Consider the following 17,480-nt stretch of genomic DNA (forward strand, 5'->3'; position numbering starts at 1 on the left):
GGGTCGCGCGGCGGGGAGGGAAGGAGGGCCGGGGGAGGCGCCCGCGGCCCCGCCTTCGCCCCGCGGCCCCCCCGCCGCGCCCCGGCGGGAAGCGGGAGGGCGCCGAGGCCCCGCCCTCCCGCGCCCCCGGCCCGCCCCGTGCCGCAGACTAGCCCCTGCGTGCAAGCCCCGGTCGCCCGCGCGGCCGCCACGGGAGGGGACTGCACGGCGGGGGCCGTCGCGCGGCCCTCGGAGGAGGAGAGGCGGGTAATGGAGCCGGGCAGCCTGCGGAGGTCCCCCGGGGCGGGGGCGGACGCGCGGGGCGCGGGAGGCGCCGGGGCCCGGGACGAGTCATGGGGGCCCTAGTGGGGTCCTGCGCCGATCACAGGGCCTGGAGGGGCAGTGGGTACTGCGGCAGCATTGGCCTCTTTCTCCCGCTTTTTAAAGAGAGTAAAGCGCACTCTCGCACCGTGCAGCTCTGCCGGTGTTTGCACAGACAGCCCGTGGGCACCACCGCTTGCAGGCCGCAGAGCAGTTCGGGCCCCGCTTTCTTCCAGGCTCCCCCGCCCGGGCCCCGCTCCGGCTCGTCCCCTGCACGACACAAAAATGCAACAAGGCGGCCGCAGACCCCAGGTCTGGCCTCTGTCCCTGGGCAGAGGCCTGGACGCTCAGCACCCCTCTTTGCCAGCGCGGGCACCAGGCACCAACTCGATCAGCCAGTCAGTCACCTCCTGAAGGCCCTCGGAGTTGGTCCTGGCTTGGGACATCAGGAGCAGAGCCGCCGTCAAGTCAGAACTCGAGGTTCTGTACGAAGGACATTCCTTTTCCCTGAGGTAATACAGGCTGGGGATGCCGTGGGAGGTCTAGGCACCCTTTACATTCCCTGCGTGTGGGAGTTCTGGTCACTCCACTTTCCCATCGGCACTTGGTATCAACCCTTTAAAAATTCTAGCCATTCCATGGGGAGCCTGGAAGTGCAGTTTCTTTGTGGTTATTCGCATTTCCCCAAAGGCTATTGATGTTGGCTACTTCTTACATACTTAGTTGCTGCCTGTATATATTCTTTGGCAAAGCATCTATGCAAACTTTTTGCCCAACTTTTTTTTTTTTTTGGTATTGTTTGTTTCTTTGTTGAGTTTTTTCTCTAGTTGCAGCCAGCGGGGCGACTCTTCATGGCCCGGCACAGGATTCTCATCACAGCAGCTTCTCCTGTTGAAGAACACAGACTCTAGGTGCACAGGCTTTGGTAGTTGTGGCTCGAGGGTTCGAGCACAGGCTCAGAAGTTGTGGCTCACAGTCTGAGTTGCCCCGCGGCATGTGGAATCTTCCCGGACCAGGGATCGAACCAGTGTCCCCTGCATTGACAGGCATACTACCATCCACTGAGCCACCAGGGAAGTCCTGCACTTGCTTAATTTGGATGAGGTCCAGTTTGTCCATTTTTTCCTTTTATTCGTCTGTGCCTGTCAAATCTAAGAAGTCTTTGCCTAACTCAACCCAGGGTCACAAAGATTTCCTTCTGTTTTCTTCTAGGAGTCACATAGTGTTAGGTTTCACGTGTGGGTCAGTGATTCACTTGAGCTCATTTTGGTACCCGGCTTCCCAGGTGGCGCTAGTGGTAAAGACTCTGCCTGCCAGAGTAGGAGATGCAAGAGATGTGGGTTTGATCCCCAGGTCAGGATGATCCCGGGAGGAGAGCACGGCAACCCACTCCAGTATTCTTGCCTGGAGGATTCCGTGGACAGAGGAGCCTGGTGGGCTGCAGTCCATAAGGTCGCACAGAGTTGGGCACGACTCAGTACATGGATCAAGGCAGTGTTCTGGCTTGGGGTTTGGGGGTTTCTACACGTGGACATCCAATTGTTCTCACACTTTTGTTGAAAAGATGAGCCCTGGGATGGTTTTGTAGCAGACTGTCACTGCGGAGACACCACCCTGCAAGCAGCCTTCCCAGCTCCAGGACAGTGGTTTCCAGCAATCTCCAGAGGGCAGATTTCCTGCAATTCTGCCAGCACCACAGTGACTTCTCTGCTGTCCCGTAAGTCGCAGCTGGGCTCTCCCGGCAAGATCTCAGCCTGGGAGTGGGGGCTCAGCCCAACATGGTACTTTGCTCTCTTTCTTTTTTTGGCTGTGCTGTGTGGCTTGCAGGATCTTAGTTCCCCAACCAGGGATCGAATCTGGGTCTTCAGCAGTAAAAGCATGGCACGCTAACCAGTGGACCACCAGGGAATTCCCTGCAGGTTACTTCTGTCTGCTCTTCACTTCCATCTGCCTTTGCAGTCAGTAATTCTTGAAGCAAAACTTTCCCTGTTCAGATTGCCATGTGGCTTTTGTCTCCTAATAGGGACCCAGTTGACACAGGTCTGGTGCAAATGTTGTTCATTGTTCAGTCGCTAAGTCGTGTCCCACTCTGCAACCCCATGGACTACAGCACGCCAGGCTCCTCTGTCCTCCACTGTCTTCCCGGAGCTTGCTCAAATTTATGTTCATTGAGTCAGTGATTCTATCCAGCCATCTCATCCTCTGCTGCCCTTCTCCTCCTGCCCTCAGTCTTTCCCAGCATCAGGGTCTTTTCCAGTGAGTCAGTTCTTTGCATCAGGTGGCCAAAGTATTGGAGCTTCAGCTTCAGCATCAGTCGTTCCAATGAATATTCAGAGTTGATTTCCTTTAGTGTTGACAAAAGTGTTTGATCTCCTTTCCGTCCAAGGGACCCTCAAGAGTGCAAAAGAGACATGGGCATTTTTATTTATTTATTTTTGGCCGCCTCACACAGCTTGCAGGATTTCAGTTGCCCAGCTCAGGGATTGAACCCAGGCCTTCAGCAGTGAAAGTGCTGAGTCCTAACCACTGAACAACCAGGGAATTCCCAACAGGGGCACTTCTACAAAACTTATGGAGACCCACTCTGCTCCGCAATTTGGACCATGTGGTCTACCCTCAGATACCGGATGTCTTCAACCAAATGGTAGTGATACTTGGATTGAAGACTGGGATGGGCTCCTAGGAGCATCCAGATGGCGGGACCAGAATTAAGTTTTCATCACCTTGATCCCCTTCTGGACCATCCAGGCTGGCTAAAGGGTCCTCTTAGAAGAAGAGAAGGGCATCTGCTCAGGAGGGCCTGTTTAGGGTTAGAATTGGGGTCAGACCCTAGTTATCCCCAAAGAATCTATAGAGCCCCACCCCGCCTTTCATTCTGGTCATTGCCATGGTGACCAATGACAGGCGTACCTCTCTGGGGACAGTCATATTTAGTGCTGAGCTACCTGACTAAGGCAGGAGGGCCAGGAGGGGCCAGCAGGGGGGGACAGAGGTAGAGTCAGAAGTCTTCTAAGCGAACTTTTGAGAAGGCCATTCCAGTGCTTTGTGACCCTCTGGACTGTAGCCCGCCAGGCTCCTCTATTCATGGGGATTCTCTGGGCAAGAACACTGGAGTGGGTCGCCATGCCCTCCTCCAGGGGATCTTCCCCACCCAGGGACTGAACTCGGGTCTCCTGCACTACAGGCAGATTCTTTACCACTGAGCCACCAGGGGAGCCCAAGAGGGACCATTTCAGGCTGCAAATGGAACTGAACACACAACACCGCTCAGAGCCAGGAGCCACCGGGGCAGCTCCTCCGTGAGTCCTCTCATAGCCTTCAGAGACCCTAGTTCCAAATAGGCCACACTCTGAAGGTCTGGGTGACCATGAACCTAGAGGGGTAACACCATCCACCCCAACACACAGACCACACAGCGACATCATCGCCAACAGCCAGGGGCAGTGACGACAGCACGCATGTCATCAAGGGGCCCGAAACAGAGATGGCTCGATCAAGAGAGGTGTGCGTTTCTCTTTTGTGCAGCGTGCAGCCAAGCCTCTGGGGGCTAATAGGAGACCCCACCTTCTCAGGGACTTGCTCAAGACCTGGTTTCTGTCTTGTAGCCCAGAATGGCTGCTCCAGCTCCAAGCATCACCTCCACACTCCAGCAAGGAGGAAGAGCAAAGGGGACATGAAGAGCATGTGCTCAGTCACTCAGTGTGTCCGACTCTTTGCAACCCCGTGGACTGTGGCCCGCCAGGCTCCTCTGTCCATGGGCTTCTCCAGGCCAGAATACTGGAGTGGGTTGCCATGCGCTTCTCCAGGGGATCTTCTCAACTCAGGGATCGAACCCAGGTCTCCCACATTGCAGGTGGGTCCTTTACCATCTAAGCCACCAGGGAAGCCCATGAAGAGCATACCTTCCCTTTAAAGATGGGATCTAGAAAAGCATATTTCTCCTGCTCATATTCGGCTTCCCTGGTAGCTCAGCTGGTAAAGAATCCGCCTGCAATGCAGGAGACCCTAGTTCAATTCCTGGGTCAGGCAGATCCCCTGGAGAAGGGAAAGGCTACCCACTCCAGTATTCTGGCCTGGAGAATTCCATAAACCGTATAGTCCATGGGGTCACAGAGAGTCAGAGGTGACTGAGCGACTCTCACTTTCACTTTCCGCTCATATCCCATTGGCCAAAGGCTAGTCACACGACCTTTCTCGCTGCAAAGAATGTTGGGAAACGTAGTTTTTCAGGGTAGCTGCCGCATATTCCACTCATCTCTGTGTTTTTCTGGAACCCCTCAGTCTTGGGCACAAGTATGTCATGGGGAAAACAGAGAAATGGAGGCTTGGGTCCTTCGAGACATAGATCATCCCACTGCCCCAGGTCCTGATGACCTAGGACTGAGGTCAGCATTTCTCTCCAGGCGGATATTCTGAGAGGTGTGGATGCCTTTAGGCCCAGGCCAGGCCTGGGGAAGGTGATGTCTAACCCAATGGATGGGGAAGAGACAGGGGGAGGGAGAAGACGGACTCCGGGCAGAGGGACGGAACCCGCGGAGGCCCAAGGCAGCAGGCGGTGAGCGGACGCGGAGCCTGCTTTTGCACAAGTGTTGCCCCATTCAGGTGAAGCTGCAGTGGGGCTGTGAGCCCTCGTCCTCTCTCTGCACTTACGCTTTGTTGTCTTGACGAGTCAGGCATCTTGGGGTCGGTCCTGGGGGGCCTCGATTCGATGTGCGTTACTCTTTTCTCTCACGCACTGCATCTCCACCACGTGCTTGTCATCTGATCTTGATTTCATGTTTGCTTGACCTTAACGCTGGGCTGGAGGAAGCACAAGCTAGAATCAAGATTGCCGGGAGAAATATCAGTAACCTCAGATGTGCAGATGACACCACCCTTCTGGCAGAAGTAAAGAGGAACTAAAGAGCCTCTTGATGAAAGTGAAAGAGGAGAGTGAAAAAGCTGGCTTAAAGCTCAACATTCAGAAAACGAAGATCATGGCATCTGGTCCCATCACTTCATGGGAAATAGACGGGGAAACAGTGGAAATAGTGGCTGACTTTATTTTTTGGGCTCCAAAATCACTGCAGATGGTGACTGCGGCCATGATATTAAAACACACTTGTTCCTTGGAAGAAAAGTTATGACCAACCTAGGCAGCATATTAAAAAGCAGAGACATTACTTTGCCAACAGAGGTCCGTCTAGTCAAAGCTATGGTTTTTCCAGTAGTCATGTATGAATGTGAGAGTTGGACTGTGAAGAAAGCTGAGTGCTGAAGAATTGATGCTTTTGAACTGTGGTGTTGGAGAAGACCCTTGAGAGTCCCTTGGACTGCAAGGAGATCCAACCAGTCCATTCTGAAGAAGATCAGTCCTGAATATTCATTGGAAGGACTGATGCTGAAGCTGAAACTCCAATACTTTGGTCACCTCATGTGAAGAGTTGACTCACTGGAAAAGACCCTGATGCTGGGAAAAATTGAAGGCAGGAGGAGAAGGAAGGGGACGACAGAGGATGAGATGGCTGGATGGCATCACTGACTCAATGGACATAAGTTTGAATAAACTCCAGGAGTTGGTGATGGACAGGGAGGCCTGGCGTGCTGTGGACATGACTGAGCGACTGAACTGAACTAAACCTATGGGAATCCTGTGGATCTCACTCTAGGCTGCTGGAAGGGACTGTGCCTGTGCAGACAGGGGCCCCACAGAGCTGGAGGCACAGGACTCGGGGCACAACAGCAGGCGTCTTCAAGGTCTTGGAGACTTCAGCTTCTTGAGTCCCAGGACCCAATTTTTTTGGGGGCAGGGGGAGGCTCCCTTGCGTGTCTAGTGCACTGCCTGCAGTGAGCCAAATAGTGGCCCCAAAAGAGATGTGTTCACATTCTCTCCCCTGGACCCTGTGGATGGGACCTTACTCAGAAAAAGGGTCCTTGCAACGTAATTAAGATCTCGAGAAGAGGAGACCAGCTTGGGTTTTCTTGGGGTGGAGGTGGAGGACGAATCCAGTGGCAGTGTCCTCATGGGAGACGTGCAGAGAGGACAGAGGGAAATGGGGGAGGAGGTGGGGCAGAGAGGGGGCCATGCTGTCCGCGCCAAGGGAGCTGGCAGCAGGAAGGACCCTACCCTGGAGCCTGTGGGGAGTGGCCCTCCACACCAGGATTTTGGACTTCTGGACTGCAGAACGTGCAGACTAAATTTCTGTGATTTTAAAGTCACCCTTTGTGGTAATTTGTTCCAGGGGGTGCTTTCAAGAAAGAGAAAGTTCTGCACCTGGAATGTGGCTTGCAGCAGGGACCTTGGAGAGGTGCAGCTGGTGGGGATGGTCCCAGGCATCTTCTGGCTCCCAGCCTGTAGTTTGGAGGGATCTTATTTTCCAGATGCTGAGGGAGGCTTTTTTTTTTTTTTTTTTTCCTTATGTTCATTGGCCATTTCTCCTTTGTGGTTTATTAATTGCATATCATACTCTTTTAAAAGTATCTATTTTTATTTATGCTTGGCTGCACCGGGTCTTGGAGGTGGCATGCAGAATCTTCCGTTGTGGCACGTGGGATCTAATTCCCCAACCAGGGATTGAACCCAGGCCCCCTGCCTCGGGAGCTCAGAGGCTTAGGCACTGGGCCACCAGGGACATGCCTGAGGGATTCTTTTCAGAATGCCTTTTGGACGCCTTCTTGCTCTTCTTCCCAGGATATTCTGTCTATGAATTCTTTTTTAAAAAAGCATTTTTATAATTCTTTTCCATGCACCTAGTTGCAAAAGCATCTTGAATCCGTGATCTGCTGCCGCGTAACAGAGCACCCCACGCCCAGCAGCTCAGAGCAGGGAACGCTTTGGTGGGTCAGGAATCCGGAGCCACTCAGCCACATGTTCATTTCTGGTCCAGGGTCTCTGCAAAGCCAGGCTCTTGGTCCTTTGAAGGCTTAAGCGGGGGTGGTGCTGCCGGGGTGGTGCTGGCTGGAGGTCAGTTCCCGGCCAGGCCGACCTCTGCTTGAGTGTGCTCACAGCGTGGTGGCCTGCAATCTGAGTGCCAGGTCGGGGCAGAGGTCCCTGGAAGTCACACAGCAGCATTCCCCTGTGCCGGGAGTGAGGGTCTGGGGGCCCCCTGGGAGCCTGCACCACTTATCCCTGAGGATGAGTCAGATCTTCACAGGGAGGCTATGAGGGGATTAAACCACAGCAGGAGACGCTGAGGTTAGATCCAGTGCAGAACTTTTCTTAGTGTGACCCCAACCAATGTGTTGTATTTCCCAGCAGGTTCTCACAGAAGCCCTAAGACAGGAGACTGTTCCTCCACGCTGTATAGCCAGCCAGCCTGGGTCGTGAAGATGAGCACCCTCTCAAAGCCACATGCTGCTGTGATGGGGCCAGGCCGGGCAGCATAGTAACTATCTGCATGAATTATTTCACGACAGGAGGTCCTGGTAGGAACCCTAAACTAAGTAGCCACCACCAGCCAGAAGAGTTCAGGAAAGGTCAAAAGGAGATGCCACGTGTCCCACCACCTCCCAGAATCCTTCTCACTGGAATCCATCTGGGCTGAACAATGCGTGTACTGCTAGGAAGGACCCTGGATCAGAAAGATTGCCAGAGACAACCCAGAAACTAATCCTATCATCAGTAAACCCGAGCCTTTGAGCCACGTGTCAGAGCAGTCCACCTGGGTCCCCTCACCCTCCTGCTCTCTGCCTGGGCGCCCCTTCCCAATAAAGGAGCATGTGTGAGCATGTGTGTCTCCTCGGACAATTCATTTCCCGGTGTCAGATAAGAGCTCACTCTCGGGCCCTGGAAGCGGTCCCCCTTCCTGCAACAAATGGCAATCCAGCAGATGTGTTCGAGGGGACTGGAAGAAGAATGGACAGGGGTGAGCGTCAGCTGAGGACAGTCTGCGGCCAGGAGGCAGGGAGGGAAACAGGCAGGGGCTAACCTCCCTGGGACTGTGGCTCCCACATTCTCACAGTTAGTGCTGCCCAGGACCTGCCCCTTCGCCATCAGAGGCCCCCTGGAGTGGGGATGGCAGGTCTCCTCCCCAGCTACCCGGGTGGGGGCTCCATGCTGAGTTACCATGGAAAGCAGGTGGTTAAAAACCTTTGCCCCAGAAATGTCACCTGCTGGAACCTGTCCTGAGTTAATCATTCAGGAAGGAGGTGAAGACCTAGCTGGTCACTCACCCAGCCTTGTTCAGAGAGAGTTCAGGACATCCCCATGCCCGCCGAGAGGTGACTGGTCACATAAACAAATGAAGGTCCGTTCAGGCGACAGTCCTGTGCAAACCTTAAGACAACACCACAGCCCCAGGCCCCGAACGCTGGATGCTTCTCAAGAGAGACACATTCTCCAGGGCCCGGGGGTCTGCCCGACCCCTACAGGGAAGCCATAGCCTGCGTCCACACCCTCAAGACGGCCAAGATTTGGGGGGAAACCAGTATTTCCAACGCCAAAAGGAAGCTTATCTTTATTGATGTTTGCATGTGTGCGTGTCTGACTCTTGACGATGCGATAGCCCTCCAGGCTCCTCTGTCCGTGGGATTCTCCAGGCAAGAATGCTGGTGTGGGTTGCCATGCCCTCCTCCAGGGGATCTTCCCGACCCAGGGATTGAACTTGCATCTCTATGTCTCCTGCATTGGCAGGCGGGTTCTTTCCACTAGCACCACCTGGGCAGCCTACGGATGTTTGGATAAGTTCATTTACCTGTCATCCAAGTGAAAACACAACGCTTAGTAAAACTTCACTTAGGACTTGTGGACCCCTGAGAATACAGCGGAGGACTCCAGATCTCCGGAGAAAACCAGTGACCAAGCGTAGGGGGAGTGTGGCCCCAGTTGTGTGAACTACCCACAGGTATGCAGACATACACTGATGGGTGTATATGCAATAATAAAAAAAATCCTAAAATCTGGAAAGCCATGCCACAGTGATAACATCGGTTGGATGTTGAGGTCACAGGTGACTTTTATTCATTCTTACCCACCTGTATCTTTTCTTACTGAGGTGAAATTCATATGCTGTAAATTTGTTTTAAATTGTACAGTTGAGCGGCATTTAGTACATTCACAGTGTTGGGCAATCAACAAGTCTATCTGATTCCAGAACGTTTCCATCCCCCCGAAAAGAAACCCAAGTACCCCACAAGAGTGACTCCTGATTTCCCCCACCCCGGCCCCTGTCACCCACCAATCTGATTTCTGTCTCTCAAAACCCTTCTCTTCTGGATATTTTATACGAGGGGAATCACAGTATACATCCCCGGGGGATGGCACAGCAACCCACTCCAGTACTCTTGCCTGGAGAATCCCCATGGACAGAGGAGCCTGGTGGGCTATAGTCCACAGGGTCACAGAGAGTCAGACACAACCGCGTCGACTTCGCACACACGCGCGCAGGCACGCACGCACGTGCACTATACACCCCTTTTTGTCTTGCTTCTTTCCCTTAGTTCCGGGTGTTCGTGTGTGGGGTAACGTGGTCAGAAATTCATTCCTTCTCATGGCCGACTAGTACCCCATGGTATGGATGGTCCATGTATTATTCCATTCATGAATAGAAATGTGCGTTTATTACCCGTACTTTTTTTTGGGCCACGTCACACAATGTGTGAGATCTTAGCTTCCCGACCGAGGATTGAGCCCGCACGCCCTGCACTGGAAGGCAGAGTCTTAGCTACTGGATCGCCAGGGAAGCCCCACCTGTATCTTTTACAACGAACGTCTTAAGACCCTCCGTGCGAAGGATGAGCCTGGCGGAGGGCCTTGCCCCACCTTCTCTCCCGAGTCCTCCCTGTCCCATCCTTGTTCACTTCTCCCCCCTCCCTGCTTCCGGGCTTCAACCGGCTTGACCTGAGGATCTGGAGGAGGTAAGGTTAGGACTGTTATCAACACAGGTCATAAGGATGGCTCGTGTTCCGCTCTGGGGTCTTTCAGATCCTCGACGCTTGAACATTCCCAGCAGCGCCACGCCAGGCACGGAAGGACAGGCGTCGTGGTCCTAGGAAAGGGGAGCTGTGCAGGTGCGCGTGCAGACGGACAGGGACTGTCCATGCGCCTAGAGGGTCTGCAGGAGGCGCCAGGCAGCCCTGCCGAGGGCCGCCAGCTCGCTCCAGTCCCCAAAGGGCAGAGAGGGCTGGGGCGGGCTCCCCGTGTGGGCGTCTGGGCCTCACTGTGCAGTTGTTCCTCCAAGATAAACTCGGAGGGGCGCTTCCCCAACTTCCGCGGTCTCCGAGGGTCGGGGCCCAACGGGCACAGGAAGGGGAGGGTTCGCCTAGAAGCAGTTCTAGGCGAACGGAACCCACAAACCCGCTCTGGGGGGCTCTGTCTTCTGAGGACAGGTTCTCCCCAGAGGGTGTGGCGTGTGGACTATGTTCTGGTGGGGCTGCGGTCCCCCTGGTGAGATGCTGGGTGCCTGCCAGGCCCCTTACACTCTGTCTGGCCAGCCCGACCATTTTTCCTTGGGCCGGCCTGCGCTCCTGCCCGGGGCCTTAAGGAGGTGGTGGGAAAACAGGCCCACCGGCAGCGCTGTGGGGGCTGCAGGGCAGAGGCAGAGCGCTCCTGAGGCGCCCCTGGGGCCCGGGGTCTGCCTGCACCGGCCAGGCAGCTGAAGTGCAAGCCAGACTCCACGCGGGCCCTCGGGAGGCCCTGACCAGCGGGGACGCTGCACGCACCCCTCCCCCGCTGACCCCGGGCGGCCTGTGTGCTGAGAGACCAGCAGGAGCGAGCCGGCCAGCCCTCCACAGTGGCCATGGCCACCCTCGGCAGGGACGCCAGACGGCAGTGCCATCAGCCCAACAGATCGGGGGGCGGCCTCCCCAGGACGCTGGTCTTAGAGGGATTTCTGGGGCTGATGCAGGTGGTGGTGGTGGGGGCTCCCCCTCCCTAGGGGCTCAGGGCCAGGCCAAGGTGACCAGACCTGCCCGGGAGTCCTCGGCCCCTGGGGCTGCAGCCCCTGCCCTCTCACAGTGCCCAGGGACGTCCAGCTGCACCGCTGGGTCCAGCTGGAGGCACAGCTGGTCTTACAGAACCCAGTGACCGGGCGCGGGGTCTCGCACCCCTGTCAGGACTCCTTGCCAGCTGGGGTGGCCCACCGGACCTTTGGGGTCACACACACTGCTCATGGCTGCTAAGACCCCACAGGATACCCCCGCCCCCTGCCTTGGGTCCCGAGCAGGGCCCACCATCTGCCAGGCCCAGAGCCCAGGACCCGGGGTCCACAAGCTTCTAGGGCCCATGGGAGTGTTTTCAATTTTTTTTTTTCCCTCCAAATCAGAAAGAAATTGGAAAGGAAAATAATGAAATTTTAGGGTTCCTTTTTACTTTTTTTATACCAATATGGTCAGAATATAACTTTCATTGTTTTTATAGAGGAAGGGAGGGAGGCAGAGACAGGAGGAAGCAGGAAAAGAGGACAGAGCGGGAGGAAGGGAGTGGGAGAGCTTGGAGCCCACGGCCTTGGCGGCAGGCAGGTGCTGTGTTGCCCCAGCCTCCGATGTTGGGGTGAGTGTCCTGGGGGTGCTGCTCCCAGCCTGTGCCCGACTCCACGCCAGGTGGAGAGGTGGGTGGGTGGGGAGTTCAGAGGAAGGGGACAGAGTTCAGAGTGGGCAGGGGGTGGGAGGAAGGGAAGCCCCTAAACCCTGTACAACCCCCCCCAACACCATTTTGGCCATAGGGTGAGCACCAAGACCCCTAGCCTGCTGGCTGTCCCGGGCCAACCACTGTACGCTTCACTGGGGCAGCCAACCTGGGGAGGGTCAACTCTCGGGGGGCAGGGGGCGTTGGGTGTGCCCCCATGGGGAGCAGAGAGGGCGGGTCACCCAAGCCCCTCCCCAGGTCCTCCACCCTGAGGCCAGGGCTGCGTCCACTAGGGGGCAGTGCTGCCCAGCCGCCCGCAGAGCCCGTTGGCAAGTGAGGCTGAGAACCAGGGTGGGGCTGGGGTATCGGATGTATTTTATCCCTGCTCCGAGGATAACATACAGGACGCCCGGTGTGATTTCCATCCCAGATAAACAACGAATGACATTTTTTAGTACACGTTTGTTCTAAATATTACCTGGGACGTTGTTCAGTCGCTCCATCGTGTCCCACTCTTTGGGACCCCATGGACTGCAGCACGCCAAGCCTTCCTGTCCATCACCAAGTACGGAGCTAGTTCAAACTCATGTCCATCGAGTCCTGCCCTCAATCTTTCCCAGGATCAGAGTCTTTTCAAACGAGTTGGCTCTTTGCATCAGGTGGCCAAAGTATTGGAGCTTCAGCTTCAGTCCTTCTAATGAATATTCAGGATTGGTTTCCTTTAGGATGGACCAGTTTGATCTCCTTGAAGTCCAAGGGACCCTCAAGAGTCTTCTCCTGGGACATACTTGTCCTGAAAAAGTGCTTACTCCTTGTTGACCTGCGGTTCAGATCTCCCCAGCGCCCAGGTCTGCTGCCTGGCCCTGGGCAGCACAGGCAAGGGCGGGGAAGGCGGGGCTGCAGCCCGGCTCCAGCTTCATTAGCTCAGGGACAGATGTCTGGCTGGGTCACCGGGAAGCCACACCCGCGCTGCACAGTGACTCAGGGCGGTGCTGGCACTGCTGCTGGCTGGCACCCAGGCAGGGTGGGGCCCCTGGGTGTGTTAGACTGAGCTCCAGAAACCTGCCTCGAACCTCCCACCCAGAGGTAGCAGGACCCAAATGCTTTGATTAGGGATTCATTTATCCAGGTCTCCGAATGGTAAAAATCCCAGGTGGCGCTAGTGGTAAAGAATCTGCGAGACACAGGCTCGGTCCCTGGGTCGGGAAGATCCCCTGGAGAAGGAAATGGCAATCCACTCCAATATTTTTGCCTTAGAAATCCCACGGACAAGAGAAGCCTGGTGGGCTACAGTCCATGGGGTCTCAGAGAATCAGACACGACTGACTGACTGAATACATTCTGAGTGGTGAAGGGGGAAGCGAAGGTCAGAGGCCAGAGAACTGGGTCTGCTCACTCTGGGAGGGTCGGCTGCTATAGTTCGAGTTGTTGGAATGCTCTAGACTTATGCAGTGCACAGCCTGCGTAACTGTGCCAGGAGGTCCTGGGCTGTGTCTCCGCTTCCCTCTTCACTCAGGGCCTCTGCCTCATCCCCACCTGCCAGGCTTCCACTTCCACCATGGCCCCTGTGGCAGCACAGGAGTGTCACTGGTTATGTTTAGGTCATGGATTCACCTTGAGTTTCACTGTCACGCACGGACAGATGTGAGAGTTGGACCAGAAAGAAGGCCGAGGGCCAAAAAACTGATGCTTTTGAACTGTGGTGCTGGAGAAGAGTCTTGAGAGTCCCTTGGACAGCAAGGAGATCAAATCAGTCAATCCTAAAGGAAAGCAACCCTGAATATTCACTGGAAGGATTGATGCTGAAACTGAAGCTCCAATACTTTGGCCACCTGATGCGAAGAACGGCCTCATTGGAAAAGACCCTGATGCTGGGAAAGGTTGAGGGAAGGAGAAGAGGGCAACAGAGGATGAGATGGTTGGATGGCATCACTGACTCAACAGACATGAATTTGAGCAAACTCCAGGAGATAGTGAAGGACAGGGAAGCCCGGTGTGCTGCAGTCCATGGGGTCGCAGAGTTGGACACACCTGAGTGATAGAACAATGATGATTGAGTGGAGACTCACACCCCCTGGTCTGCTCCGCCCCAGCGCCACGTGGCCAGCCCTCCACGGCTGGCTCGCATGCTTGCGTGTGAGTTTGCAGAGGGGAGAAGGCAGGAGCTCAGAAACCCCGCTCCCTGGGACGGGGTCTCCACAGGGGCACGCAGAGCAGGCTGGACAGACAGAATGGGATTGCTACCTGGGGCCCGCATGCAGCTCCTATCAGTGATAGCGCCCTCGTGAGCCCAGTTGTCTGGAGGCCATCCTGGTGCAGAAGCAAGCCGGTGGTTTCCGCCAGTGACTCTTCTCTGATGAGCTAGGCATCAGTCCCTTTCCGTGGGTGGTGGCCCAGGCTCAGCAGGTCAGGCCCTCGAGTGTCCCCCGGCAGCCCGTGAGCTGGCGGGCGCCAGGTAGCAAGCGTGCTCCTCTCTGGACTTACAAGAGAGGAGTCCTTCATTCATTCATTCACCAGTGACTTGTGCAGGCCCCGGCCACAGAGCAGGGAGCGGCCAGGAGAGGTCTCGGGTTGGATGAGGGGAGGTGGGGGGTGGCAGCAGGAAGTGCCAGCCTCCGCCCTGCCCTCGGGGCCCCAGGGCCTGGCAGGACCCCAGGACATGGTCAGCACAGCACCCACGGCCCGGGCTGGGCCTGGCCTAGCTGGGGGAGGGCGGGGGCTTCCCTGCAGGCCCCGCTGCAGGCAGCCCTGGGTCATGCAGTGTGGCTCTGGGTCGGAGAGGAAATGAGGCAGAAGGGACTGCTTGGCCTGGCTCAGGTCAGGTCAGGGTGGCTAGGAGTCAGGAGAGCAGGCCGATTTAGGATTTCAGTCTAACACATGCAGGGGAGGGTGGAGGAGGCCTAGTCCCTCCCTCTCTCCCCAGCCCCAGCCTTCACAGTGGAGGGGACACCCCCACCCCGTGGCGGGGAGGGCTTCTCTAGGGGCTCGTGACCGCCGCCTTCTCCGCGGCGAGGTGGGGCAAGAGCCGCCAGGTGCCACCGAGGCCCCATGGCCGAGAGGCAGCCCCCTGGTCAGTGGCGGAGGCCAGGACTGAGCGGCGTCAGGCAGCAGGAAGCCCGCTGGGCCTCCAGCCCTGTCCAGTCCCCCAGGCTGGCCTGGGCAGCGCTGGGGCAGCTGACAGAGTCTGGACGCCAGCTGGGTCACGGGTGAGGTGGCCGAGGGCGGCTGCCCAAGGACGGGCCTGGCACCTCACGCCATCCCTTTATGTCCAGTACCCCAGGCCTTCACTGGGCCCTACCCCGGCTGAGCGCAGCGAGGCCCAGAGGCGTGGCTGGTCTGCAGGTATCCCCAGGGGCTGACCCTGGCACCAGAACCCGTCTCCTGCTCCATCTTGCTGGCCAGGGGCCCCCAGGTGCCCTCTTGCCCTTCTGGGCTCCCGTCTGTCCCGTGGAGGATGGGGTGAGGCCATCTCTGGTGTGTACCCAGCAGAGACCTGGGTACTAGCTGATGTCAGGGGCAGGGAGGCTGCCTCGATCCTTGGGGCAGCCCCTCCTTGATGCTTTCTGCCTTCAGTCCCTCTCATGCCAAGGTCCCCGCTCCCACCTGAGCCTGGAACTCAGACATGAGTGTCGTGGCCATGAAAAGCCGAGCATGGGGGCCGCCACCTTCGTGGAGAGCTGGCCGGGGGCAGGGAGGGGTTCACAGCCCTCGGCTCTCTAACGATGGGAGGGGCCGCTGCAGAAAGGGCCTCACCCCTGGGGGGCTTCCAGCCCTGGCAGCTCCCGGGGTTCTTGCCTCCCCTCCTCTGTTCAGAGACATCTCCTGGACTCCCGGTCACTGCCCCTGGACAGCCCCTCAGACCCTGTCCCCCAGCCCAGAGTCCTTCTGGGAGGAGGCTGCTGCTCACCCTCCCAGCCCCCCACCCCCCAGGCTTGTGACGCAGGAGCTAGGACACCACAGCCAGGTGGAGGCTCTCTGCTGGCCCCTGGGCACGGGCCACACGTGCCTGGCTCCCTGGGCCCTGGAGCACCCCGGTGGAGCCCCAGCCTGTGGTACTGTCCTCACCCCCTCCCTGGGGAGCCTGTGGGCCCAGCACCGCCCAGCATGGCAGAGACCTGGGAATCGGGCCCAGAGGCCTGGTCTCATCTATTTTTAAGTGCGAGCCCATTAAAGACTCACAGGCTGCTTTATTTACCAGTGGGGGAGTGGGGGTGGCACACCCACCGAGAGGGCCCCACACACACAGGCCCTGGCAGGCTCGCCCGGGCACCCTCCCCTCCAGCAGGCACCTCCTTCCGCAGGCTGGGCTGTGCCCTCCCCGCCTACCTTCCTCCCAAAGAGCTTCTCCCTAGGAGGGCCAGCCCCCCGGAGACGCTCCCCCGGAGAGCGGAAGGGGGGCTCCTCCCGGTGCCCCCGACTGGGTGCACTGCCCCCGGTCCACGCTGTCCCTGATCTCGTGTGACTCTGAGCCTTTGTCCCCTCCTGGCTTCTGCATCCTGGCTTTTTTTTCCTGGGCAGGTTTGAAGGGAGAGGAATCCACCTCCTGGTGCCAGAGGCAGAGTTGGGAGAGGCCTGGAGAAGGGCCCAGAGGAAGAAACTGAGGCTCGGGGAGCTTGGAGCTTAGCCATCTGTTCGGAGCTCAAAGATGTCGCTTGGCCAGGAGGGGTGGTATCGGCCTTCAGAAATGCAGAGGCCCAGCCCTTCCCTCTGGAGGCCCCAGCAGAGCCAAGGCCAACTCGGGGACCTCAGGGCCCCACCCCTGGGGCCAGGACTGGAACAGCAGGTGGGTCGACAGGCCCAGTGCCGCCCCCGCGCCCTGCCGACTCCTGTGGCAGGGTGGGTTCAGGCCAGATGGTCACCTGGTGTTATGTGCTGCTTGGCTGGGCCCCGGCAGACGCCCAGGAGGCCTCAGCCGTCACCCGGCCAGGGGTGGCGGGGCGGGCGCCTTCCCTGGGTGCTTGCGGGGATGTGGAGCACCCTGAGAGGCTGGCACCCCCCTGCCCCGCATGCTAGTGCTCCTTGAGGGGGGCATGCTAATTTTAGAGGAAAACCCCTTGTCTCAGGGTCTCCACCAACCCAGAGGATCCTCTGGTGACTCACCTTCTAGAAACAAAAAGCGTTCCTTTCCCAGGAGAATACTGAATATGTGTCTCAGACCCAGCAGCGTCTGAGGCCTCCCCTTTCCCCCATTCCCAGTCAGAGGCAAAAGGACACTTTATTTCCACATTTCCCCAGAGGAGGAAGGAGCTGGGGAAGGAGGTGAAAATCGAGCCACAGCCCCTCTGTCTGTCTGAAGACAGAACAGTGACGTCCGGGACCACCACGCCTGGGAGCCGGACAGGGCAGCGGGCCCGGGGCAGCGGGCGGGGGTACAGGGCCCGGGCCGGCCTCTGCCCATCACCTCTATCAAGTGGGGGAGCGCTGGTCCTGGAGGCTGCTCGTGGCCAGGCCCCGTTCTCTCGGGCGTCAGTGGAGCCCCCGGGGAGGCGGAGGAGAGGGGCGGCGAACACAGGAACCCATAAATGCGTGACTGAGTCATGGGAAATGCTGGGAAGAGTGAGGCAGGGAAGGCATCTGAGGGGTGGGCGGTGCCACCGTGGCAGTGCTGGCGGCTGGCAGCTACAGGACCTCAGGCAAA

General features: G+C 57.5%; 1 long non-coding RNA gene across 3 annotated transcripts; it reads left to right on the forward strand.

Annotated features, from left to right (window-relative positions):
- The first annotated feature begins 151 nt into the window (after nt 1-151).
- Nucleotides 152-8,026, forward strand: LOC138989790 (uncharacterized). 3 transcript variants are annotated; one of them, XR_011465938.1, is made up of 4 exons: nt 152-246; nt 668-812; nt 1,128-2,017; nt 7,538-8,026. It is a non-coding gene; the product is annotated as an uncharacterized lncRNA (long non-coding RNA). The 3 variants fall into 3 exon arrangements; XR_011465939.1 differs by lacking the exon at nt 152-246 and having other exon boundaries at nt 272-812; nt 1,128-1,404; nt 1,513-2,017; XR_011465937.1 differs by lacking the exon at nt 152-246 and having other exon boundaries at nt 274-812; nt 7,538-8,025.
- The last annotated feature ends 9,454 nt before the right edge of the window (nt 8,027-17,480 follow it).

The sequence above is a fragment of the Bos mutus genome, chromosome 11, assembly GCF_027580195.1.
Source record: "Bos mutus isolate GX-2022 chromosome 11, NWIPB_WYAK_1.1, whole genome shotgun sequence".
Classification (NCBI taxonomy): Eukaryota; Metazoa; Chordata; class Mammalia; order Artiodactyla; family Bovidae; genus Bos; species Bos mutus.